This window comes from Phyllostomus discolor, chromosome 10 (assembly GCF_004126475.2).
Source record: "Phyllostomus discolor isolate MPI-MPIP mPhyDis1 chromosome 10, mPhyDis1.pri.v3, whole genome shotgun sequence".
In the NCBI taxonomy this organism is placed as follows: Eukaryota; Metazoa; Chordata; class Mammalia; order Chiroptera; family Phyllostomidae; genus Phyllostomus; species Phyllostomus discolor.
In genome coordinates, this window is record NC_040912.2 from 90,863,103 (window position 1) to 90,890,009 (window position 26,907).

General features: G+C 47.6%; 2 protein-coding genes and 2 pseudogenes across 2 annotated transcripts in view; 2 read left to right on the plus strand and 2 right to left on the minus strand.

The window, feature by feature from the left end:
- Nucleotides 1-26,907, plus strand: part of LOC114507421 (GTPase IMAP family member 8) — a 772,814-nt gene that overhangs the window by 205,190 nt on the left and 540,717 nt on the right.
- LOC114507465 (GTPase IMAP family member 4-like) overlaps nt 1-26,907 on the plus strand; it is a 658,105-nt gene that overhangs the window by 28,184 nt on the left and 603,014 nt on the right. The window lies entirely within an intron of this gene.
- The window catches only part of LOC114507429, a 359,625-nt pseudogene that overhangs the window by 5,896 nt on the left and 326,822 nt on the right, over nt 1-26,907 (minus strand).
- LOC114507430 lies at nt 10,058-15,785 on the minus strand (annotated as a pseudogene).

Genomic DNA, 26,907 nt, shown 5'->3' on the forward strand with positions numbered 1-26,907 from the left:
CTGAAGTCCCCTCACTATTGGCTCTCCCAGCATGCAGGGGATTCCCGTGATCTGCTCGCTCTACTCTGCCCTGTCCACTTATAAACTTCATGACATGGAACCTCCAGGGAAGCGTCCAGCCTTGGATTCCCTTATGACCTGGGACAAGCACATTACTGGACTCAGAGTCCTTCACAACACATATTGTTAAAGAAATAAACTGATCAAAGTTCCCTCGGCTTGTTGATTCCCTCTGACATTGATGTTCAGCCTGCATCTGAGAAAAAGGTGACCCTTTCCTTATTCATCCATGCTCACTGTCACAGGAGCACGGTGTTTCATTGTGAATATTTCCTCTCCTCACTGCCTACGCACATTTGGCAGTGTGAAGATCTGTATGCAGAACTGGGAGTGGAGTGGACTTTGCCTGGGACAGGTTCAAATGCCAGTTGGAAAGGGCAGGCTCCAATGATAGGAGCTGATGAATGCATACTTGGAACACAGGCAGAAAACAGACATTCCTTTTGAAGAAAGGCCCGTGTCTTCATGAATTTAGGCCAGAGAGTAGAAAACCCCTTCTTGGAAATTGAGAAGAGAAATCCCATAATTTTGCAAATCAGCTTTGGTCACAAAACATGGGTGCCATAGCGCTGCTTCTGACCCTTCTCAGCGCTCCCCACTCACCAGCTGCTCTCATAGCCAGTTCTTTCCATTCACCCAGCTCTGCCACTGGAAGCTTCATGTTTCTTTACACTATCTGTAAAGTAGTGAAAGGAATCATTTATCTATACAAATACGCTGTAAGCAGCAAAATCGTATGAAGTGTGACTTTGTAGGACTCAGACTATACAAGAGATCACAGCACAAAATCAGTCAACAGAGACAAGAAAGAGAAAGCAAGAAGAATTCTATGCTGAGAACCAGTTTGCCAAGAGGTTTACCACAGATCTCAGGCTGGGAGACTGATGGTCCACACCCCACATTTCTGATCCATACCCTCCAACACACATAGGATCACCCATGTTCCTCCACCTGGAATACCTGGTTCCTACTCTGGTCTCTGACCTTGAAGCAGTGGTAAGTGAGGACATTGAGGACCAAGAGCAGAAGAGAGCCTGTGAGGGGAGGAGCTGTCCACACTGGCTTAGTTATGAGGCCTCTGCACAGAAAGGCTCTCATTGGTTTTCTGGCCACGTGTTCAGTCGGGAGGCATGGGGAAGAAACCACTCAATGATGTTTCTCTCCAACTCTTCTGACCACCCTTCTCTTTTAAAAAATGAATGTATACAATCTTTCAAAAAAATTAAAAAGAAAATTTGAAGAAGTGACCTGGACAGTACGGTCCAGTTGGTTGGAAAGTTGCACCATACACTGAAAGTTTGCAGAGTCACTTCCTGGTCAGGACACCTGCCCAGATTGCTGGTTCCATTCCTGGTCAGGGAAGCAAGAAACATCAATTGATGTTTCAGTCTCATGGATGTTTCCTTCTATCTGACGTTCTCTCTCCTGTCCTCTGTCTGTACAGAAATCAATAAAAGCATACCCTTGTAGGTGAGGATTTAAATATAAACAAACAAACAAAGAAACAAATAGATTGAAGGACAGGTAAAGGGTTTACCAGACAAGAAAAGGCTAAACCGCTCATCAATCCTCAGTTTTGTTACCTGTCCCATGGACTTGACCTACAAAACCTGAAGAAGTATCCCTGCTCCCACCTTCAGGCCCATCCAGGCCACTAGGACTGCTTTCCCTGTTACAGCCCCTAACTCATCCTCTCATCCTCAGGGTCTCTTCGCCTCTACAATCACACAGTTTGTGAGAATTAAAATTTCATGATCTTCTCCAAAACCTCTCCCCCAAACACCGACACCACCCACAGGACAGCTGGGCTGAAGTCCCCTCGCTAGTGGCTCTCCCAGTGCTCCCCGGGGGTACCCACGGAGCAGAGACCTGGCTGTCGGGACTTCTGCATCTGCTCTCTCTACTCTGCCCTGTTGAGTTGCGAGCTTCGTGCAATGGGCCCTCCAGAGGAGTGTCCAGACCTGTCATTCCTTTTGACGTGGGACAAGGACATTACGTGGCACGGCTTTCTTCAAAACACATGTTGCAAAAGAAATAAATTACTCAGAACTCCCTCTGCTTGTTGATTCCCTCTGACCCGGATGCTCTGCGAACATCGGAGACAAAGGTGACCCTGTCCTTATTCGTCAGTCTCAAGGTCAGAGCAGCATGGTATTTCATTGTGACTATTGCATCTCCTCACTGCCCACGCACACTTGGCAGTGGTCAGAGTCCTTTGAACCACTGGGAGTGGAGGGGACTTTGCCTGGGGCAGGCTGAAAATGCCAGTTGGGAAGGGCAGGCTCCACTGATAAGAGTCGTCAAACACACGCTTGAAACACTGTCAGGAAGGCAGACATTCCTTTTGAGAAAAGACTTATATCTTCATGCCTTAAGGCCAGAGAGTAGAAAACTCCTCCTTATAAATTGAGAAGGGAAATCCCAGAATTTTGCCAGTCAGCTTTGGCCATTAGGCATGGTTGTCACTGCCCTGCCTCTGACCCTTCCCAGCCCTCCCCACCTACCAGCTGCCCTCACAGCCAATTCTGCCCGCTCACCCAGCTCTGCCCCCACAAACCTTCAGGTTTCTTTATGGTATCTGTTAAGTGTTAAAAGGAATCGCCTATTTGTACACATGCTGTGTCAGTAGCAGACCCATATGTGGTATGGCCATACAAGGCTCAGACTGAATGAGAGACCATGCCCCAAAATCGGTCAGCAGGGATAGGACACAGGAAGCAAAGGAGAATTCTACACTGATGGCCAGAGTGCCAAGAGGTTTGCCACGGGTCTTGGGCGAGGGGATCCGATGCACCACATCCCACATTCCTCTGCAACTCTCCCCACGACGCACACAGCATCACCCATGTTCCTCTACCTGGAAAACCTGGGTCCTGCTCTGGTCTCTGACTTTGGAGCAGTGCTCAGTGAGGACACTGAGGACCAAGAGCAGGAGAGAGCCTGTGAGGGGAGGAGCTGTCCCCACTGGCTGAGTCGAGGGGCCTCTGCCCAGGAAGGCTCTCATAGTGGGTTTCTGGCCAGGTCTTCAGTCAAGGGTGCGGGAGAGGCAACCACTCACGGATGCTTCCCTCCCTCCCTTTCTCCCTCCCTTCCCCACTAGACATGCGTGACTGTAATCTCTTTTGAAACATAAAAGGAAAAGTTTCAGGAGGACCTTGGAGGATGCAGCTCAAGAGAGTTGGAACGTTGCACCATACGCCAAAAGTTTGCAGGGTCAGTTGCAGCTCAGGACACCTTCCTAAAACGTAAAGTCGAGAGAGGATATTAATGAATTAATCAATTAATTAATTGCTTGCTTGCTTGCTTGCTTGATTAAGTGAGTGAGGGACAGATAAAGACTTTCCCAAGTAAGAAAAAGCTAAACCGCTCATCGATCCTCAGTTTTGCTCATCTGTCCCATGGACTTGACCTACAAAACCTGAAGAAGTATCCCTGCTCCCACCTTCAGGCCCATCCAGGCCACTAGGACTGCTTTCCCTGTTACAGCCCCTAACTCATCCTCTCATCCTCAGGGTCTCTTCGCCCCTACAATCACACAGTTTGTGAGAATTAAAATTTCATGATCTTCTCCAAAACCTCTCCCCCAAACACCGACACCACCCACAGGACAGCTGGGCTGAAGTCCCCTCGCTAGTGGCTCTCCCAGTGCTCCCCGGGGGTACCCACGGAGCAGAGACCTGGCTGTCGGGACTTCTGCATCTGCTCTCTCTACTCTGCCCTGTTGAGTTGCAAGCTTCTTGCAATGGGCCCTCCAGAGGAGTGTCCAGACCTGTCATTCCTTTTGACGTGGGACAAAGACGTTACATGGCACGGCGTTCTTCAAAACACATGTTGCAAAAGAAATAAATTACTCAGAACTCCCTCTGCTTGTTGATTCCCTCTGACCCGGATGCTCTGCGAACATCAGAGACAAAGGTGACCCTGTCCTTATTCGTCAGTCTCAAGGTCAGAGCAGCATGGTATTTCATTGTGACTATTGCATCTCCTCACTGCCCACGCACACTTGGCAGTGGTCAGAGTCCTTTGAACCACTGGGAGTGGAGGGGACTTTGCCTGGGGCAGGCTGAAAATGCCAGTTGGGAAGGGCAGGCTCCACTGATAAGAGTCGTCAAACACACGCTTGAAACACTGTCAGGAAGGCAGACATTCCTTTTGAGAAAAGACTTATATCTTCATGCCTTAAGGCCAGAGAGTAGAAAACTCCTCCTTATAAATTGAGAAGGGAAATCCCAGAATTTTGCCAGTCAGCTTTGGCCGTTAGGCATGGTTGTCACTGCCCTGCCTCTGACCCTTCCCAGCCCTCCCCACCTACCAGCTGCCCTCACAGCCAATTCTGCCCGCTCACCCAGCTCTGCCCCCACAAACCTTCAGGTTTCTTTATGGTATCTGTTAAGTGTTAAAAGGAATCGCCTATTTGTACACATGCTGTGTCAGTAGCAGACCCTTATGTGGTATGGCCATACAGGGCTCAGACTGAATGAGAGACCATGCCCCAAAATCGGTCAGCAGGGATAGGACACAGGAAGCAAAGGAGAATTCTACACTGATGGCCAGAGTGCCAAGAGGTTTGCCATGGGTCTTGGGTGAGGGGATCCGATGCACCACATCCTCTGCAACTCTCCCCACGACGCACACAGCATCACCCATGTTCCTCTACCTGGAAAACCTGGGTCCTGCTCTGGTCTCTGACTTTGGAGCAGTGCTCAGTGAGGACACTGAGGACCAAGAGCAGGAGAGAGCCTGTGAGGGGAGGAGCTGTCCCCACTGGCTGAGTCGAGGGGCCTCTGCCCAGGAAGGCTCTCATAGTGGGTTTCTGGCCAGGTCCTCAGTCAATGGTGCAGGGAGAGGCAACCACTCACTCATGCCTCTCTGCCTCTCTTTCTCCTGCCCTTCCCCTCTAAATGAGAATGACTATAATCTGTTTTAAAACATAAAAATTTAAGAAGGTCCCTGGAGGATGCGACTCAGCTAGTTGGAAAGTTGCACCATACGCCAAAAGTTTGCAGTCAGTTGCAGGTCAGGATGCCTTTCTAAAACGAGATCTTGGGTGAGGGTTTGAATTAGTTATTTGAGTGAAGGGCAGATAAAGACTTTCCCAAGCAAGAAAAAGCTAAACCGCTCATCACTCCTCAGTTTTGCTCATCTGCCCTATGGACTCAACCTGCAAAACATGCAGAACTGCCCTTTCTCCCACTTTCAGACTGCTCTAGGCCACTGGCACTGGTTTCCCTGTTACAGCCCCTAAGTAATCCTCTTATCCTCAGTGTCTCTTCACCTCTTACATCAGACAGTTAGTTAAAACGAAAGTTTCATGATTTTCTCCAAACCTCTCCCTGTAACACTGTCACCACCCATAGGACATCTGTGCTGAAGTCCCCTCACTATTGGCTCTCACAGTACCCCCAGGGGTTCCTTTATTTGTACAAATGCCCTATGAGTGGCAAAAATCATGACTTTACATTTTTGTGTGCCACATTCAGATTCCTTACTTTATAAAGGGAGTGATTTAATCACAAAAAGTGGGCATACCTACACCTATGATGACAGGTGTAACACACATTTCTAAGTCCTCACTAGAGGAGGCAAGTAAAGATGTAAAAAGGACACAGAAGACTGAAGCAACCAGTTTCATGGCCTTGAACTCATGCACATGTGTAGACACTTCATCAAATTCAGTCCCTTGTTTTCAAACAGATGGGGAACACTGACCAACACTGGTCTTAGGGAGTGCTTTGAAACTGTGTAGTATTGGAATAACATAAACTGTATTTTCTGACCACAATGTAATTAAAGGTAAATAAATATAATATCATAAGTTTGGCCATTGGAGGACATAGCTTTATTTTTACTCTTTTATTTATGCTTATGATATCACAGTTGTCCCAGTTTTGCCCTCCCCCTACGTCCACACTCCCTCAGGCAATGCCTCAGTCAAATAACCCATGGATCAAAGCAGATGAAGTAATCCATGAACACACACTCATCCTCAGTAGCCATGAGAGAAATGCAACACAAAACCACAGTGAGGTGCCTCGTCACACCTCTTAGATGGCCGTTATGAACAAACCAAGTGATAACAAGTGTTGCAGGTTGTGGAAAATTAAGAATGGAACTGCTATGTGATCCAGCAATTCTTCTTGGTATCTACCAAAAACATCTGCAAACATTTATTTGTAAAGATATGTGCACCCCAGTGTTCACTGAGGCTTTCTTCATGGTAGCCAAGACATGGAGACGACCTAGGTCCCCTCTGACGTCTGACTGGACAAGGACGATGTGGCCCATGTACCCAGTGGGACACACTCAGCCACGGGAAGGATGGAATACTGCCATTTGCAACAGTGTGGGTGGATCTTGGGAGAATCAGGTGAAATGAGTCAGCTGAGGAAGGACAAAAATCGTATTTCATTCAAAGGTGGGATATACAAGAGAAAGCAACAAATGAACAAACAAGAACAAACAAAAACTCGTAGACACAGACAACAGTATGGTGGTGACCAGGGGGAGGGGGCTTGGGAGGAAATAAAAGAGAGTAAAGGGTCAAATATACAGTGATGGAAGGCGACTGGACTTTGGGTGGGGAACACACAATTCAACATGCAGATGCTGTGTTACAGGAATGCACATATGTATCTTATTAACCAATACCACCCCAATATATTTAACAAAATAAATATAAAAGAAATAAAATTACTGTCTTGAAAGAAATCTAGGTCCATATTAGAAAAATGGAATGAAAAATAATCCGCAAAATATATCTTACTCATTAAGGAAATGGTGGAAATAAGATCAAGCTGTGAACCCAGGGGAAATGTTTGCACATCACACATCTCACAAAAAACTCGTAAATACATTTGAGAAAGAGCTGGCAAGGAACAGAAGGTATAAAGAACTACCACGGACCACTAATAAAAAGTCAAACAACCGAATTTAAATGGAAAACGATAGGAATGAGCATTTTTGATGCATAACACACGGCCTGTAGTGAGAGCAGAGAGCAGCCTGAGTTTCCCATGTGTCTCCACCACGGATGCTGTCAGCACAGCCAGACCCTGAGTCTGCCCCTCATGCCCTGCAGTCACCCTTGCCCACCGCACCCTACCCCTTTCTGCCCCCACACATCCCCTTCCCTCCCTGCCCCAACCACTTCTGTGCTGTGCCTGGACATGCCTGGCATTCTTCCTTGATGTGAACATGGGAGGGGCTCAGATGTGGGCTCAGATCCCGAGCAGGAGATGATGATGGTTTTCTGCATCATGGCAATTTGATGATGCCAAATCCCATTTAGGAAGAACTTTAGAACATCAAATGCTTTCTAACAGGAAGGCAGAGCTGGAGAAGCACTGTTTGGGCACTCTGTTTCTCAGATTTGTTTATAACGGTAATAGAGTCTGCTCTTTCACAAGCATATGTTGGTAGTTCACCTCCCGGGAGTAATCAGACACTGGCCCTCTTATGGAGCCTGGAGAGACAGCAGACAGTGGCAGACCCCTGCAGATGGGGAGGGGGCAGTTTAGTGAGCCAGGGAACGAACTTACAAGGCTGGTTGTGGGTGGCCCCCAAGACAAATAGTTGCTGCACCTGCCAGGTCTGAAGAGTGTATATAGATCCCTTGGCTGGCCTGAGTGAGGGGCACCATCCAGATGGTCTCAACAACATGTGACTCTCTCAAGGCCGAGTTCCCGAGGCAGCTCCTGGGAAGGCCCAGGACAAGGTGAAGGATTAGGGGCAGGGGGAGCCTGAGTCCTGCTTCAGGTGAACAGGGAGTCACATCCTCCCCATGAACTCCCGAGAGTAACGGAACACAAAGGGATGTGGGCTCTGACCATGTCAGACAAAGGGACACCAGCCTTGGTGGAAGAAACAGGTCTCCTTTCACGTGAGACAGTGGGGGACACAGGGCAATGATTTCTGAAGCTCTGCCTCTCCCCGGGGAGGCTCCGCCTTCACTCACACCCACCGTCCTGGCAGTTCCCAGCTGAGCTCCTCTTTGCAGCTGGCTCAACCATCAGTCACGCCCCAGGTCAAGGGCATCCCTTTCAGCTCCTCTGTGGATCACAGTGTGACGATTTAGCATTTAGGAAGAAGTGCCCAGGCTGAGACCTTTGTCCCACCTGTCCCCATACTCCACCCCTGCTGACCTCCCTCACAACTTCACATGCCCCCCTCTTCTGCAGTGGGTCATGAGAAAGCAGCAAGGGGCTTCAAGAGCTCGGAGGTGGCTCGTTTGGTGGCTGATCTCTCAGATGCCCCAGCAACACTGCAGTCCCGTGAGAGAGAAAACACAGGTGAGAACAACTGTCCAAATCAGAGACAACTTTTTACACCCAGAATCCTATGACCCTAACCATGACCTAGCAAGTCCCTTGGTCTGGGGGTCGGATCTCTCAGGGCACTGACTTGTATCTTCACGTGATTTAGTAAATGTGATACATCAGAACACTCATCAGGTATGAACGCAGTTTCCTCCTTGGATAATGACAGAGATGTCAGCTGCCAGGAGAAGTGTTTCTGGTGTCAGAAAGCACTGGAGGGAATTTTTCTAAATACAATGATAAAGAGCTGGGTGTGTCTGAAAGAGAACTGACTGTGGGTATTGCTGGGATTGAACAATCCCTCTAATGAGGTACTTGGGGGAGAGTCAAGTGCAGGGGTTTCCTACAAGTGGTGGACACCGGTGTGCAAGTGACAAGGGACACTGCTCATAGTAGTGAGGAAATGACACTCTAAGCCTAAGGGGGTGAAGGAGAGGTAGAATCTAGAAAGGGGGTTCAGTACAGGAGGTGCGACCTTCTGTTTCAGGTTACAGCAGGTGAGAGATGACCTTGCAGGGAGAGAGGCAGCACAACAAATACCCCAGCCTCACTTTTCTACCCCAAAGAAGCCTGCTGCTCAGTCTTCCCACTGGCAGGAGCCCAGCAAGACTCAGAGAGCCAGGGAGCCCGCTGATGTGGACAGACAGGACGGGTGCCTCAGGTCGGGGCCCCTCTCACTCAGCGCTGTTCTTGCCACATGTTCACAGCAGTGCAGTGTCTGCAGACCAGCTGTAGGCAGGACACACTTGGCAGGAGCCCCCCCAGGTAAGTGCAGCCAACTGCAAAGAGGAAGCCGATGTGGCCCTGACCAGTGACCTCACACAAGCACTGGCTCCACCTCCCTTCCCAGAGAGAGAACTTAGGATATGAGGCCCCCATCTCCTTCATGGGCTGCACGTAGATAAACCTACCTGTGACAACCACGTCTTATTTGTTTGTTTGTTTATTTATAGAGAGAAGGGGAGGGAGGGAATATGAGGGAGAGAGAAATATCAGTGTGAGAGAAGCAGTTCCATCCGTGGCCTCTCATACACAACCCCACCAGGGATGGAACCCACAACCCAGAACTGTGCCCTGACCAGGAGTCACACTTGTGAGATGACGACCAACTAACTAAGTCATGCCTGTGAGGGCCACCGCGTCTCGTCCTTGAACAGAACACCCACAGGGGCAAAAGCCCTGAGATCACTAACAATGTGGATCAGGCAGGTCAGCCTCCTGGGGCACAGAGCTAGGTTGAGGGGGACAAAATGTAGATGTGCAGAGGCAAAGGAAACATAGTTGGCACAGAATGTATTTTTAAGTTCCAGTCAGGGACATTTTGTGTTAGGATGGTCCCTTAACAAGAACACAGAGAAAAACAATATGAGGATTTTTAGCACCTCCCAGACCTCCCTGGACCACAGAACCGTCTTGCTGGAGAGGCCTGCTCTTCCCTGACCTCGGGCATCATACACGTGGACAGAGAAAAGGAGCACCACCAGACGGGGCTGACCCATGGCACACACAGGGTTTTCATTGGATTTTCCTAAATTCAGTTTTTGAACTCTGTGCAGTGTATTCTGGCCTGACTGTGCCCATTCAGTCACTCCGTGCCTGTGTTGGCACTGTGGGGGTGGGGGAACGAGCTGGGAGGATGCTCTGGGGAGCTGTCACTGCACAACAGACCAGCCCAAAGCTTCGTGGTTTGAAACAGCATCATTTATTTTTCTCATGAATCTACAGACTGGGTGGGACGCGGTGGGGATGGCCCATCTTTGTTCTCTGCAGCTTCTCCTGAGGCAGCTCTGCTGGCAGCTGGAGAGCCCACTGCCCTGTGCCCACACCTGCACAGCTGGCAGGTGGTCTCACTGGCAGATGGAAGAGCAGCCAGGGGATGGGGCCAGGATTCCAGTCCTCTTCCTGGGGCCTCCCGATGGGCAACGTGGGCTTCCTCACAGCACGGGGGCCACATTCCGAGGGCTCATACCCCAGAGGGCAAGGCAGCACTGTCCCTGTCTAACTTCAGAAATCACACTACCCACTACTCATCAAAGCAGTCACAGAGTACATGGAATTCCAAGGAGGGGGCAGAGTCCCCATAACTCAGCAGGAGCAACAGCTCAGAGTACAAGAAAAACAGGTGGGACAGAAGAAATCGCTACAGCCGTCTTTGGAACATACTTTCTGCCATGCTGACAAATCATAGTAAATTAAGAAGGAAAAATAAAATTTGCAGTATTTCCACAACCTATGCCATATATTTAAAAGCACACTCCAAATGTCATTGAAAACACCTGCAAATGTGTTTCTTTCAGCTTCTGTGCCTGTATTTTCAATTTATCTCATTTCTCCTTTAGGAATTTTACTTTTTCCTCCATCTGTTGTTTTTATAGTTTTTGCTAAGCATATGCTCTTCTACCAGGTTTTTTCCATTCTAAAGGATAACACAGATTTCCTGAGAAGACTTTTCCATAGGTTTCTCCTTGTAGATGGGGTTTGAAAAGTGAGCCCCTCCATTCTCCTGCACCATTGCCTCGATCAGCTCCATGAGCTCTTGCACTTGAGCTTCCTTCTCAGCCTCGTCTGCTGTTCTGTTGTTGAAGGCACAGCAGCATAAACCACACTCCTTGATGATGGCTTTTAGGTGCTTGTCTGTCCTTGCTATAAAGCTACTCAGCATTTGACCTCCCAATTCCTCTTTTCGAGTGAACAGGATGATCATGTGCTTCATGACGCGTTCTCCAAAGACGGTCTTGATTGATTCAACTGTATTCTGCTCCTCCTGCGTGAAGTGGCCCAGCCGTAGGACCAGGATGATGGCATGAGGCCCGGGGCTGGAGAGGATGACACATTTAGCGATTTCCTCACAGGTGGTCTTCAGTTTCTCCTTGGTGTCAAAGAGCCCAGGGGTGTCCACCACGAGAAGATTCCTCCCCTCCCAGGCCCTCTCTTCTCTCTGACAGCTCTTGGTAACAGACATGAAAGCAATTCTAGAGTCAAATGCTGTTTTCCCAAGAATGGTGTTTCCTGTCGCACTTTCCCCACTTCTGGTTCTTCCCACCAGAACAGTCCTCAGAGTGTTGTCCTGAAGGCCGGCCATGCTGGTTCAAGAGGCTCTGGGTGCAAGTTCCCACAAGACCCTGAGGAGGGGAAGGAGAGGGGGAGGGGTCAGCTTAGGCAAGTGAGGAACATTCCCAGCCCTCGTTTCCTCCCTGAAACTTTGTACTAGTCTATTATTCACATTGATCCCAGTACCAATAGAGAGATGATACAGTTCAATTACTACAGAAGAAACAACAGAGTTTTCCCACAGAAGAACATCAGGTCCAGGCCCGTCCCAGGGGAGTGCACCTGCACCTCACAGCTCTGCTCTCTCAGTGCTCCTTGAGCTGTCCCTGATCACACACAAAAGAAGGGAAAGTTTCAGTCCTTTCTGAGAATCAAGTATAATATTGATCCCAAAGGCTAACCAAGGTTTCACCTACAGGTAAAGCTACAGATGTGTCTCATTTGGAAGCAGTAATACAAAAATACTAACTAAATTATTAAACACTAAAAAAGTAAACACCATGATTAAGTGGCATTCACTTCAGAAATTCTAGGATGGTTCATATGAAAAATTGGTTGTTATAACACATTCCATTAAAAGATGAAACAGAAAACTGCCCAAATGCAGAGAAGACATTTGACCCAATTCAACACTGATTCATGGTTAAAACATTTAATAAAAATGCAATTAATAAATATTTCTCTAAAGTAAAAATAATGAATCATAAAGATCATTTGGACAAAGGAAAAAGAAAATATTCAGCGCTGCCAAGAAAAGGAATAAGGAGGGAGGACCAGCTCTACCAGGAGTCAAACACGCAGTTTCTGTAATTACAGCCGTACAGGGCTGGTGCTCGAACAGAGGGAAGAGGGAAACACAAATGGAAAATTCAGAAATAGACCAAATTATTCATACTGTATCCATTTACATTCCATTTAATTACAGTGCTACCGTAGATTACACGAGGCCGCATCTCACATCGACGGGGAGAGAGGTGGGCAACAGAGCGACTCGGGGCGCACGGTGACCACACAGGAGCCAGGGAACTGCCTCCACTGCCTCACGCCACTCAGGTTCAGTTACGTTCCAGGTTTGCATGGGAAAGTGAACCCACAGACATAAGAGAAACAACGTGGACAGGTTCTTTGTAACCTGAGGGTAGGGGAAATATTTCTAAGATTTGACACAGAGTAAGGAAAAGCACTAATAAGTTTGATAACAAAAAACTCACACAGATAATGTGAGACAAAAAACACCAGAGACAAATTAAAGCAAAAATGTCAAACTGGGGAAAAAACAGTTTCCAACTTACCTCAAAGGGGGTGAATTTCCCTACTACACATTGAAAATCAAAAAAGCACAGAAACAAAAGTTCAACAACTTGATAGAAAATGGAGCAAGAAATGGAAATAAATATTCTGAGAAAAAGAAATTTAAATGGGCCTTGATATATCCCAACACATTAATACATACTCATAATAGAAAAAAATAAATCAAAACACAAAAATAATATAACTAAATAAAATAATTTTGAATCACACCTCTATTTCTGAGGTGAGATGCTGTCTGTCCCCTCCAGGTCTGGCAGAACTGCAGACTGTGCTGAGAGTCAGCCAGAGGGGGCGGGGGCAGCAGGTCCTCCCCTGCACGGCTGGGGAGGAGGGAAATACAGTCCAACCCTGCGGAGCAGAAGCCACAATACCTTGTAGAGTCCACGGGCACCTTCCCTCCTGTTACCAATCCCCCATTTCAGCTTATGTCCCTGAACTACACTGACTGATTTTAGAGCAAAAATCATGCATAAACCTATTTATTGCATCATTATTTATAACAGCAAAAGAACAAGAACTTATCAAAAGGCCATCAGTTCACGATGGGTTGAATAAAGTAAGGTGTATTCACATTGTGAAGGTCTAGCCACCTTTCTAAAAGACTGAGAAGTGTGTCTCTACCCCAGTGTGGAGAATGGCCTTCAGATGCCACTTCCCATCACAGGTCAGGGCTCTGAGGAGAAAGCACAGATTTCAGGGCCGGGCAGGACCTGTGTGCGTGGGGCCCACACGTCCTCGTCAGCCAGAGACCCCAGGTGTGCTCACCACTCACTAGCATCTCGTCACAGGGACTGGGGGCCACTGCAGCAGAATCCATCTGGACCCAGGTGGGGTAATATGAGCACTGACAATAATTCCAGTGAATGGAAAGGCATCAAATATGTTGAAACCCATGGGGTCATGGTGATGCCTTCTTACATGTGGCCCCTCTCTCCCTTGGGCATCTGCCAGAAAGCATCTCCCTGCTTTGCATGTCGACACACAAAGGGGAAGAGTCAGGTGTTCATCTGTGTCTCTCACACACCTGCTCCTCATGGAGATGAGAGAGAGCTTGAGGGGAGCTTTCTTTTCATAGGATTATTCCACCCAACACATGAGGAAGGAATGACAGCATTTGAGTGCCATCACTTGTGACCTTTAACGAGACTGAGGCAGCCATTAGTGTCGGTTAATGTCACAGACAGACTGACAACCAGATGTCATGTGCCTTCTGATGGGACTTTACAGCTGCACTTAGGAAGTATCTCCCCCAAAATCAGACCAACTAGAATCTGATCACGCTTCCCCTAGAGGTAAAGTCACATGGACACTGGAACGGGAGGAGCAGGTAAGCTGACACCTTTGATGGAACTGACAGGACACACACTGCCCGACTCTACTGGACAAGAGACCCCCCTTTCTTACCCACAGAAATCTCCCAGAAAGCAACAGGGAAGGTGGGAACTGATATAGTAAGTTAAACTTAAGATACATCGAATAATTGTAATTTATGGATCCTATTTGAATCCAACTCAAACATTTTTTTAAATTATGAGACAATCAGGAAAATCCAATTGCAACTGGTATTTTTTTAATTCCATTTGTTTCTTGATAATGGCAGTATTTTTCAAAGGTCTCAAATATTTACTGAAAAGCTGAAACAATGTCCGATATCCCCCTCAAAACCCATGGGGCCGGGGAGGGAGTAGCGAGTCTGTGGGTGAAACCAGATCGGCATCACCTGGTAATTGGTGAAGCTTGGTCTAGGTCTATGGAAGGTCCTGGTATTACTGCCTTTACATTTTAATAATGTAAAATATTTCCACAGTAAAAAAATTTACTCTGGGTGTAACATAACCACTCCTGAATACTATACACCCAGCACCCTGGTAAATATATTTTACATTATCTCATTTACTCCCCAAAACTGGCCTGAAGGGAAGCTCACTTTAGTATTCTAACCTTTTTTTCACCCTCACTTGAGGATACATTTATTGATTTTAGATAGAAAAGAAGGGAGCGAGAGAGAGGGAGACATCAATGTGAATGAGAAACATCCATCGGGTATTGAACCCACAGACTTTGGGTGTGGGGGACAACACAGCAAACAGCTGAGCCTCCTGCCCAGGGCTTCATTCTAACTTACACAATGAGGACACGATGTGGCTCAGATATGCTGAGACACTCGCCCAAGGTCACGGTGCTCATAGGCACTGACTGGGCAGAGCAGGCGCCCAGTGGAAAGTCCATGTGCCGTGGCCTTCCCCCGACCACAGGCCACGGTGGCCTCTGCCCAGCTCCTTCTCAGGTGCCAAGCTCTACAACCCCACCCATCAGGGCTGGACAGGGAGCAGGTGGGGAGAGGTGACCCCTATCTCCCAGAGACCTGTGGGGATGCTGGCTGGGGGATGGGAACAGAGGGTTTGTCTGAGGTGCTTTCACACAAGAGCCCTGTGCCACCCCTCCACCCCCCAACATCCCCTCACTGCCGATGTCTCACAGTGGGGCCCTTTGCCCTCCACTGAGTGATGGACCCTGAGTCTTAGATTCCTCTGCTACCTCAGACCTGGCCCATCCCTGTAGGGTCACCACATGGCCTGGGATCCTGATCTTGGCAGTGGACAGAGGCACTTGGATGGCCGTCAGCCCTGAACACCTGCCCTGGGGACACGAGTTTCCCATCCAGGGAGGAGGAAGGCTCAGCAGCAGCATCAGTGTTCGCTGTACCAGCAAACGCAGGAAGACACCCGTGTCAACACATGTGTTCTGTCAGTATGAGACGCAGGACATTGTGCTCATAACACATCCCCTCACTCCCCTCCCCACCCTGCAGCACTACCCTCTGACAGCACACTTGTCCCACTGTGCGGCTGGCATAGTCCCTGCTCCCTCCTCAGACCACAGCCACCCCCTGCCCATGCCCTGGACCCACTGCCTTCGAAGGCAGGCTCACCTTCTGTTCAACCCACTGGCCAGTTCCTGGGTTTTCTCCAATGAAGCTCTTTCCGCTGCTGCTTCTGCTTTAACTATGGGGACACAGTGTTCACCCCTCCCACCCCCAACCACTGAGCCAGGAAGCTCAAATTGTCTGGAGCCAGTGGAGGAACTGTTTGCCTTTAAAGAGACAGAAACAGTGTCCCATTAGCTGGTGGGGGTTTCAGTTTTCCCAAGTTCAAACCTCTGGCTCCATGTGACCGCTTCCTCCTGAAATTTCCATAGCTATGTTCAGTATTAGGGTGATAGTGGTGGATCCCAAAGGCCCTTATCAAATGGCCCAAGTCTTGCCCAGAAAACCAGGCACAGTGTCTGGTCATCATCACTGTGCAGTGGGGGACGACGGGGTCGTTCTGGAAGAAGGAAGTTGGGCAGGTGTCTTGGGGTGTCCTCCGGTGCTGGTTCTGATTGTCTGCTGTGGGCTTTGAGTCCAGTGTTTCAGGAGGGTCTCAGTTCCTCATTCAGAAAATACAGGACTCAGGTGCAGAGCTGAGAGATCTATACCATTGGGAGCCATGGGGAAGAGAGGAAGGGGTTTGGGGAAAAGTCTCTGTGACCACACAGCCCCTCTGGCTTTTTCACATGGTCCTTGCCAGCTTGAACGTGCCCCAGGGTCTGACAGGTACAGATGCTCCCAGGGAGCAGACACAATTCCCCTCCCACCCTTTCTGCCTCCCCCACCCCAGGCCCAGAAGGAGGCACCTGTCCAAGGTTCACCTAGCGGACCGATGCCACAGGCTCTGGAACTGCTTTTCAGTGACAGGCAGGCTGTCAAAGCTCTCACGGTGGACATGATGTTCCAGTCATCTGCTGCATCACCATTAAATATTGATTTATATTATAGATTTTTGTTCATTAGATTGAGAAATTTGATAGGTCAGAGCTTAAGCTTTCGGGTAGGTACTAAGAGGACACAATGTGGCAGGAAGTAGGGGACAATTGGATGGCTGCCCATGGAGGGAAGCAGCAAGATTTGGAAATGAGGGTGTTCATGACCTGTCATTAGTCCAGAGCATTGGACCAATTATTGGTGCTAATGACTCGGGTCACTGTGAAGGGTCAGGTAACAGTTTCCTGACTTCCAACAGTGACACAGAGTAGGACCAGCTTTGAAATTCACAGGGTCTTGCACAAAATGAAAAAGCCAGACCCTTTGTTCAAAAATTATGAAAAATTGCAATAAGCAACAACAGAGCCCTGACCCATGTGAGGGGCCCCTCTCAGCACAGGGCCCCTCTCAGCCCCACAGGTCACTCCCCAGGGGGCTGTTGCTAACCTTGCTGCACGGGTGTGACTCAGCAGCACAGCCAGGACCTCATCTCCTGCTCAAACTGTTTCCCCCGTGGCCCAGTCTCAGGTCACTCTGTACAGTCCTTGAGTGAACCCTGTCCTGTCAGAAGCTTCCTTGTGTGTTTTCCTGGTGAGCTCCTTGCTTCTGCAGGTATGACGCTCGGGTGTGCTGTTCAGTTCCCCAAAGGTAGAGGGAAGAGGTTGAGAGAATCCACTGATGCTGCAGGGATGGGATGCGGGTCTTGGATGGGAACAGCATTGACACCATTAGCCACAGAGGAGCCCCTGGAACACAGCAGCCCCAACTTGACCCCCACACAGGGAGGAGGGCATCAAGGAGACTGTGACAGAAGCAGGGTCGTCTCACCTCTCCCCTGACTGTTCACATGGCCAGTCTCCTCATCATGAGGGGCTCCTGTCCACTTCCAGCTCTGAGGTGAGCTGCCTGTCCCCCTGCTGCTGGTCCCCACCTGCGACTCCTGAAGCTGCTCCTCCCACTCCCCAGATGCTGCTCCATCTACACCGTCAGAAGGAAGGACATGAATTTGTAGAAAGCCACAGCTTCCTTTTGTACAGTTGTATTTATTCTTTTTCTGTTTATTCTTTACATCATATGCACACACAAGTGGATGTATATGAATTTTTCAAAGGTTGGTGTTATTAGGAACCATTTCTTCATGTTTGATCAGGGTTTGCCCTGTGGAGCTCAGGACGTTTTCCACTGCTGTGATCTAGATGAATTCAAAGCTCAAACCTACTACAGCATCACAAAAATAATAGCAGGAGGTGAAAGGACCAGTCGCTCACACTGTCCTGACTGCCCCATGAATGAACGGTCAGCCTTGGTGTGTGGGTGCCCTGTTGCTGCATCACAAAGTACTGACAACCCAGCGGCCCAGGAGAAAATGAATTTATTCTCTTACAGCCCAGGAGGGCAAGAGTCTCAAATTAGTCTTATGGTAATAAAATGGAGGCCCCATCAGGACTGGTCTCTCTGGAGGCTCCAGGGGGGAATCCCTCTCACCTCTCCGCCTTCTAGAAGCTGCCAGAATTCCTTGGCTTGTGACCGCATCACTCCAGGCTGGGCTGCCATCGTCACATGGCTTCTTCCTCCTTAGATCATCCAGCCTTCTCCTCTCAGGGCCTTTGTGGTTCCATGTGGGACCCACTCAGAGAGCCCAGGACAATGTCCCCATCACCCCATCATGAATGATCCTCATCTCCAAAGACCCTTTAGCAATAAGGTGACATTCACAGGCTCTGGGGATCGGGCAGGGCTTTCTTGGGGGTGGGTAAGTGAACCTCTCTGCAGCTCCCACTGCTGATGGGAAAATGAAGAATTTACTAGAGAGCACACTAACAGGGGTGGGAGGTCATGGGAGAGCTGGGTGGGGGTTTGGGTGGAGGGATTGAAGGAAAAGAAAGGAAAAACTCATGAACACAGACAACAGTGTAGTGATTGCCCAGGGGAGGTCGGGGGTGGTGGAGGAGAGCACAGGGGGTTAAATGGTGATGGGCGGACACCTGACGTGGGTGGTGGACACACAATACAGGGTACAGATGATGAGTTGTGGAATCATACACCTGATACCAGCATTGTTGTGTTTCCTCAGGTCACCGCCAATAAAGTCAATAAAGGGGACAGGGATAATAATAAAATAAATAAAACAGAGTATGTCCTTCATTGGGTTGGTGTCGGAACCAGGAAGTGGGTGCTGCTGTAAAAACCTAAGTGCCCTGTGGCAGTGGCTGTGCACTTGGGGATGGACAGGCATGGGGAGAATGCCGGAGCACATGGGAGCAAAGGCGGAGGTGGTCTTGTAGGGACTGTGCTGGGCATTTGAATGTTAAACACCAGATCTCAGATCAATTTGAGGACCCTGTCATTGGACTCCAAAGGAAAGGGGGAGTTATTCCAGAGTCGGAGAGAGTTGGGGAGTCATGTCTGCTGCTGGGTAGAAGGAAGAACTTGTAAGCGATGGACTGGAGTGTTCAGCTGAGGGGTGTCCGAGCTCAGTGTGGGGGTGCAGCCTGGTTCCTCTTTGTCAAGTGAAGAAGGCAAGAGGTCCAATCCTTGCAGTCTCCAGCCAAGGACCTCCAAGGACTGCTAGCTGCCCTGAGAAGCTGGGCACCAGCCAGAAAGGACCCTTGAGGAGCCCTCAGAATTAGTGTGGCTTGGCTGATCTTTTCCTGTGGGATGCCTAGGCCTGTGGGACCGGAAGTTTCTGCAACTTTCAGGGACACAGCGAGTGGGACAGTGTTTCAGCCGCCCTCAGAATCCCATACAACACCTTCCTTCTTTCCTCCCCATCTGTCCTGCCTCCTTGTGTTCCATCCTTGGCACAACTAGGGACCCCCTCTCCACGTGACTGCGCAGTGACTCAAGGATGTCACTCCCAGTGGTACCCACACACCTGGACCAGGAGGACCTCGGGGCCTGGGGACCCAGAACTGCTGGCTTTCTCAGAAAGACCTTGAACTCTGCCTGACCCTGTGCTCACTGCCCAAGCTTCTCCCACCACATCCTCTTTACTGCTTCATTTCTGACCTCAGGCCCCTTACAGAGGAAGGTCACGGTTGTCCTCAGATTGCACAACACGAAAACAAAATCAAAATCTTTTGCTTTGAGAGAGACAGAAGAAGTGAGGGGCCCCTGAACTCTTATGTGGACAGGCCACCAGCCAGGCTGATGTGGGCTCAGCAGGTCCTGAGACCCCCCCTCTGTGTGACAGCAGCTCCAGGGTCACTGGCCAGAAGGAGGAGTCAGATGAAATCCCACAGACACAGGCCACAGTGGGAGTTCACCAGAGGCAAGGAGGGGGTTGTAAAGGGTAAGGGGCTCAAATGAGTGGTGACAGAAGAGCTGACTGTGGGTGACAGGCACACAGTGCAATACACAGATGATGTGTCAGGGAATCATACACTGGAAATCTATATAAAGTTATTAACCAATATCACCCCAATAAATTTAATTTTATAAAAGAATAAAGAGTTTTATCTAAAACACAGAGGAGGGCACTATCCCTTACAAAATAAGACAACATGAGCTTTCATGCATTGAAACACACAGGAGACATCAGTCTTGGCTAACAGTACTAATGTCTGCCATTAACCCGTGAACTGCAGTCAGGAGAGGTGAGTGGCTCTGACCAGCCACTCTCAGGATCTGAGGCTTTGGGCACAACGACAGCCCTCTGAGCTCAGGTGTCTTTACAGAAGGAAGACAGGGGGTGTGAGATCACTAAGTCCCATGCCTCCCAGGGAGTGACATCACATGACAATGTCTGGGCCTTGCAACATGAGGACAAGGGCCCAGACCTTCCCAGGGGTAGGAATCCTGAGCCCTGGCCCACACCCTCACTTCTTCTCAGATGGTGGTTGGTTGTAGTGATAAACCTGAGACAAAACAAACAGGGTCCTCCAAGGAAGTCCACATGGAAGGACCTGTCCTGGGACTCTTGGCCTCAGGGCTCTGGTGTGAGGGAGCAGTATTACCATGGGCCCCCTTCTCCCATGCTTGGAGTCTCCAAGGTCATCAGAGGAAGGGAGAGTCACAAACAGTGAGAGGTGTCAGTCACTGTCCATTCACCACTTGGCACCAGCTGCCAACAAAGCAGGAAGCAGGGACGCAGGTGAACTTCCCCTGGTTCCTGTCACTCTCACCCAGTCTCAGGCCCCTTCTTCTCTCATCAGCCAAGGCTGGTCCATCCCCTCCCACCAGAACCCACACGTCTGTGAGCACCCGCCTTGAATCTTCGCCATCCCGAGATACCAGGGACAGAGGGAGAGGCTGCTTAGAACAGGCACCCGGGGGAGAATTCAGAGGCTGTCTGATCTAGCTGGTAGCATCAGGTACTTGCCCTCTTTCTGGGATTTTCAATGGTTTGCATAATTTCTGATGTTATCTACATTTCTTTCCATTTATTTTGACATCTTTTGTTCCTTCAATCCCAGCCTACCATAAACAGATGTTATTTTCCTGTGTTTTTATTTATTGATTTGTGAGGGGGAGAAACATTGTACTGTTGTTCCACTTCCTGGTGCATCACTGGTTGAGTCCTGCATGTGCCCTGACCTGGGATCTCATCCCCAACCTTGGCGTATCTTGGTGATGCTCTGAACAGCTGAGCTACCCAGCCAGGCCCAAAGAGAATTTCTTTAGTCTTTTATTACTATTGATAAATGTTATAAATACAACTGTATCAAGGAACAAAGGGACAATTTTAATCTATATCTCGAGTTTCTTTTTTCTTTCTCGTAATCCCCTCATTTCAGAGAAACAAACTACAGGATAACTAGTTCTAAATTCACTTGTGCACAGGAAAGCATTCAACCAGCCTCAGCCGCAGCCCTTTCCCTACATACTCCTGAGACACGTCACTTAAAGTTGTGGTCACAGCACAGGCTAGAGAGCTAGGTGACAGAACCCACATCCCGTTATTTTTACCTGCTGTGTGTTCCTACAAGTGAGAGGAGACAGACTAGGCCAAGAAGATCCTTCCTCGTGAACACCACACTGACATGTGCTCGGACCCACGGAGAGGCTCCAAGGCTGCAGCCGCCTGAGGATGGGGCACTGGAGTTTTCCCGGGAGTCTCCCACCCATACCAGGTCCTCATGCAGAGTAGACAGGACCCTGAGCACTTGGACTCTGACGGGAGCTTGACAGCATGCCCTCTGCCCCACATTGGAGCAGGTGCTCCCAGACGTTGCTGACATCCAACCTCCAACAATGCAGCTCTCAGAGCTGAGTGGTGAGTAAGCAACTGAGCAGCCTCACTCTTTTCTAATGTTGATGGTCATGAAGCAACATCCCCTGAAAATCAGAATACAGGACTCCTTTCCAAGCTGTGCACAACCACAGAGGACTCTGTGGAAATACAGTGAGACACCAGCATGTCTCTGATCCTCTGCAGGTCCAACGTCTGCATCAGGTGTAAAACCAAGGGCTCCAGATGAGGATGGCCATCTGGGGGACAATGGCAGCTGTTCCTGAGGTTGCCGCTTCTCAATATTTCATTCAATGTCACAATAGCACAACTAGAAAGGGAAGCCAAGGGACACCAAATCCCTGTACTCAGCGGGAAGGACAGGGAGGAAGCCTGCTCAGTGCCATGTTTAGTCTGAAACCACTGATGGGGCTTCCTCTGCCAGAAAGCACATGAGGCACCCTGTAGACTGCCTACCGGTGAGACAACCATAGCTGGTGAAGTTTTTCAGTTAAAGTAGGTACAAGTTGACCTAAGTTTATGCACCTAAAGAAAAGTCATTTTTTTTAACATACTGAACATTATTAAGAGGAGTGACAGTCTGCATGGAGTGAGAGCCATGACTTTCTTTCTCCCTCCCCAGCTCATCTTCAAATCCACTAGAGGCAAACTCCCTTCTGGGAAGATGTGCTCAAGCAAATAGGCTGCCTCTCCCCTGAGTTCCCATAGAGCTCAGTCCCTTACCAACAAGGGTGAGGGGCAGCATTTCTTACCCCTCCCAATCTGAGCTGCAGGATGAGTCCAGTGAGTGCAGCCAACAGCTCTCTGCTGCTCTACTCATAGCTCACAGGCTCCAGCCCAAGCCCAACAGGCTAAGAACGAGGGCACCCCGGCTGTCCATACACCAGCTCCCAAGTAGGATGGAGGGTCCCTGCTGGGAGGGATGAGGTGAGAGACCAGAGGCTGCCATCCTCTGCACTGGCCCCCGAGCTGTGCCTCAGAGATTTTGTCAAGAGGAAAACAAGCCCATCCTTACAGAGAACTCCACGGTAATCCTCAAAGGAAATGCTTTTATTGGAGCAGAGTGTGGGAATTTCAAAGCATACTCTTAAAAACATGGAAGTTGTTTATGGCAAGCGACTTCAAGGAGACTGGTAACCCATGAGAGCTACAGGAAACACCACAGGCCAGCAAGTGTCCTGCAGACCACCAGTAAAAGAGATGGGAATAAAGGAACCTTCTCGGTCAGAGAAAACCTGAAAGACTGGCAAAGCACCCCTGGGAAGGAAACCACGTTTAATTAGATCAGACTGAGGAGTCATTTTCACCCAGAGGCCTGTTGTCTGAAGCCAGGGACAGACCAGATGGCCATTGCAGGCTGAGCAGTTGGATGTTCAACCCAGAGACAGGACTGACCGAGAGATTAAGGGAGAGGCTGTGTGAGGGAGTGACAGCCAGAACCATTGTCATCCCAGGTGGTGTCCCCAGGCTGCCCCTGCTGAGGAGCCACATCAGAGGCCTCACATTGCAGGGGACATAGGTGTCACCAGAGGAGTCCAGCCAAGTCCCTAAACAGCATGCAAACGAAAGTAAATTGAGCCTTAGAAAAGCAGAGGAAAGTCACTATTCAGGGTTGTGCACTACATTACTTAAAATACCCAGTTTCTAATGAAAACTGCAAAACATAAAGAGAAACAAAAAAGTGTGTCCCACATGAAAAAAATTCAGGCAAAGAAACTCCTTCTGAGAAGGCAGAGATATTGGATTGAAAGGTGGGGCTTCACAGTAGCTGTTATAAATATGTTTAAATAACTGAGGAAAGTCACACCTAAACAAATAAAGGAAGCCATGATGACAACATCTCATCAAACAGACAATGTCAATAAAGAGATAGAAATTAACTTCTAAGAATAAAATACAAATTCAGCAAATGAAAAGCATAACTGAATTTAAGATTTTTACTAGAGGGGTCCAATAACAGGTTTGAACCAGCACAAGAAAGAATCAATGAATGGTGAGAAATAACAGAGGTTGAGGGGAAATAGATAATTCAATAATAGTAGTTGTAGTTTTCAACACCCCACTTTCAATAACTCAGACAGTGACCAATCAGAGGGTCAACAAACAAAGACTCGATGTGACTGACCAGGTCGGACACAGGAACACTCCGCCCACAACAGCAGAGCACACGTCCTTCCCTAGTGCACAGGTAACACTCCCCTAAATGGACCGTGTGTGAGGCCACAAAATGAGCCTCAGCAAATGGAAGGAGCTCGAGATCACACAGAGTTCATTCTCTGGCCAAAATGAAGTAAAGTTAGCAATCAGTAACAGGAAAAAATGGGAGGAATTCAATAATAGATTTTTAACAACATAATTCTAAATAACCAATGAATGAAAGGAGATATCAAACAAGAAATTATACATATTTGAGATGAATAAAAATAAAAGAGCAACATAGCAAACCCTATGAGGGGCAGCTAAAACAATACTTAGAGGAAAATTTATAGATGGAAATTCACATGTAGCTACACTGAATAGAGAACAATGATCTCAAACCAATAACCTCATATTCCACATTAAAGAGTGATTGAGGCAGCAGCCTATACCTAAAACAGTCACAAGAACAATATAGTAAAGAGTAGCATGGAAATTAATGAACTAGAGAATAGAAACACACTATAGAAAACGAACAGAACCAAAGCTAGGTTCCTTGGAAATATCAACAAATTGACAAATCTTCAGCTAATATGACTAAAAACAGATAGAGAATTACTAAATCAGGAATAAAAAAGGGGATATTATTACTGAGTTTATCAAAATATAACAAATATAAAGAAATATCATAAATAATTTTATGTCCCTCAAATTAGATGGCACAGATGAAATGGAAAATTCATAAACTACAAAAATTAACTCAAGGAAAAAATAGAACATCTAAATAGACCTATAATACATAAAAGATTAGATTATTAATAGAGAAAATATTACCTACCAAGAAAAACCCAGGCCCAGATGGCTTCCCTTATGATATATAACTACAGATAATATAACTCCTATGGTTGTGAATGGAAAAATCCTTCACAAAATACCAAAAAGAACCCAGCAATATGTAAAAGGGCATATACACCATGACCAAGTAGGATCTATCCCAAGAATGCAATACTGGGTTCACATTCAGAAATCAATCAGTGTAATAAACCATTCCAACAGAATGGAGAAGAAAAATGCATGATGATCTCACTAGATTTAGAAAAATCACTTGACAAAACTGAACGCCTGTTCAAAATAAAAGCACTGAACTATCTAAGAAGAGAGAGAAACCCACAATCTGCTAAAAGGCATCTATAAAGATCCCACAGCTGGTACCTGCTCAGTGATGACGGACTGAAAGTTCTCCTAGAAGATCAGGAAGAAGACAGAGAGGCCTGCTCCTGCCACTTCATTCCCACTCTGCACAGGAGGGTCTGACAACAGCAATTAGGCAGAAAAGACACTGTTCCAGACGAGAAGGGGTCGGCATCCCTCAGTCAGTCCACAGGATGCATCACATTCACAATGTAAAAGATAAAAGTTATTTAATCATCTCAATAAATAAAGCACAGCATTGGACAAAATCTAACAGCCTTTCATAATAAAAACTCTTAACATGCTGGGCACAAAGGAACTGTACCTCCACATAACAAAACCCATATGTGACAAGCCCACAGCTAAGACCATACTCAAAAGTAAAAAGCTCAAAGCTATTCCTCCAAGTTCAGGAACAATACAAGGATGCCCACTCTCACCACTTTTATTTGATATTCTAGTGGAAGTCCTGGTCAGAGCAATTAGGCATGAGGAAAATAAAAGACACCCAAAACAAAGATGAAGAAATAAAATGGTCTCTATTTGCAAATGACATAATGTTATATAGAGAAAATCCTAATGAATCCACCAAAACAAATTTATCTTTATCAGAAAGAGAAATTAAGAAAATAATCCCACATACAATAACATCATCCAGAATAAAATACCAAGGAGTAAATTTAAACAAGGAGCTGAAAGAACTGTATATTGAAAACTATTAGATATTGCTAAAAGAAATTGAAGAAGACTCAATAAATGGAAAGCCATTTTGTGCTTATGAATTAGGAGAATTAATATTTTTTCAAATGTCCACATGACACAGAACAATCTACAGATTCAACACAATTCCTGTTAAAATTCTATTGGCATTTTCCACAGAAATAGAAAAAAATCCTAAAGTTTTTATAGAAGCTCAAAAGATGCTGAATAGCCAAAGCAGTCTTTTTTTTTATTTTAATAATTGTTCAAGCACAGTTTTCTCCCTTTTACTCCCAATCCAGCCCATCCACCCAACCCTCCCCCCTCCCCTCCCATTACAACCCTCCCCCTAGTTTTTGTCCATGTGTACTTTAAATTTGTTCCTGTAAACCCTTCCCATTCTCCCCTGAAATTCCCTCTTCTGTCCCCTCTGGTCACTGTCAGCCTGTCCTCTATTTCAGTGTCTTTGGTTATATTTTCCTTGTTTGTTTGTTTTGTTGTTTAGGTTCCTGTTAAAGGTGAGATCATATGGTATTTGTCTTTCATCACCTGGCTCGTTTCACTAAGCATAATGCTTTCCAGCTCCATCCATGCTGTTGCAAAGGGTAGGAGCTCCTTCTTTCTTTCTGCTGCATAGAATTCCATCTTGTAAATGTACCATAGCTTTTTGATCCATTCATTTACTGATGGGCATCTTGGTTGCTTCCAGCACCTAGCTATTATAAATTGTGCTGCTATGAACATTGGGGTGCAAAGGTTCTTTGGATTGGTGTTTTAGTGTTCTTAGGATAGAGTCCCAGCAGTGGAATTGCTGGGTCAAAAGGCAGATCCATTTTTAGTTTTCCGAGGAAGTTCCATACTGCTTTCCACAGTGGTTGTACCAGTCTGCAGTCCCACCAACAGTGCACTAGGGATCCCTTTTCTCCACAACCTCTCCAACACTTGTTGTTTGTTGCTTTGTTTATGATGGCCATTCTGACTGGTGTGAAGTGGTATCTCATTGTGGTTTTAATTTGCAGCTCTCTGATAGCTAGTGATATTGAGCATTGTTTCATGTGTCTTTGGATTTTCTGTAGGTCCTCCTTGGAGAAGTGTCTGTTCAAGTCCTTTGCCCATTTTTTAATTGGGTTGCTTGTCTTCTTGGAATGGAG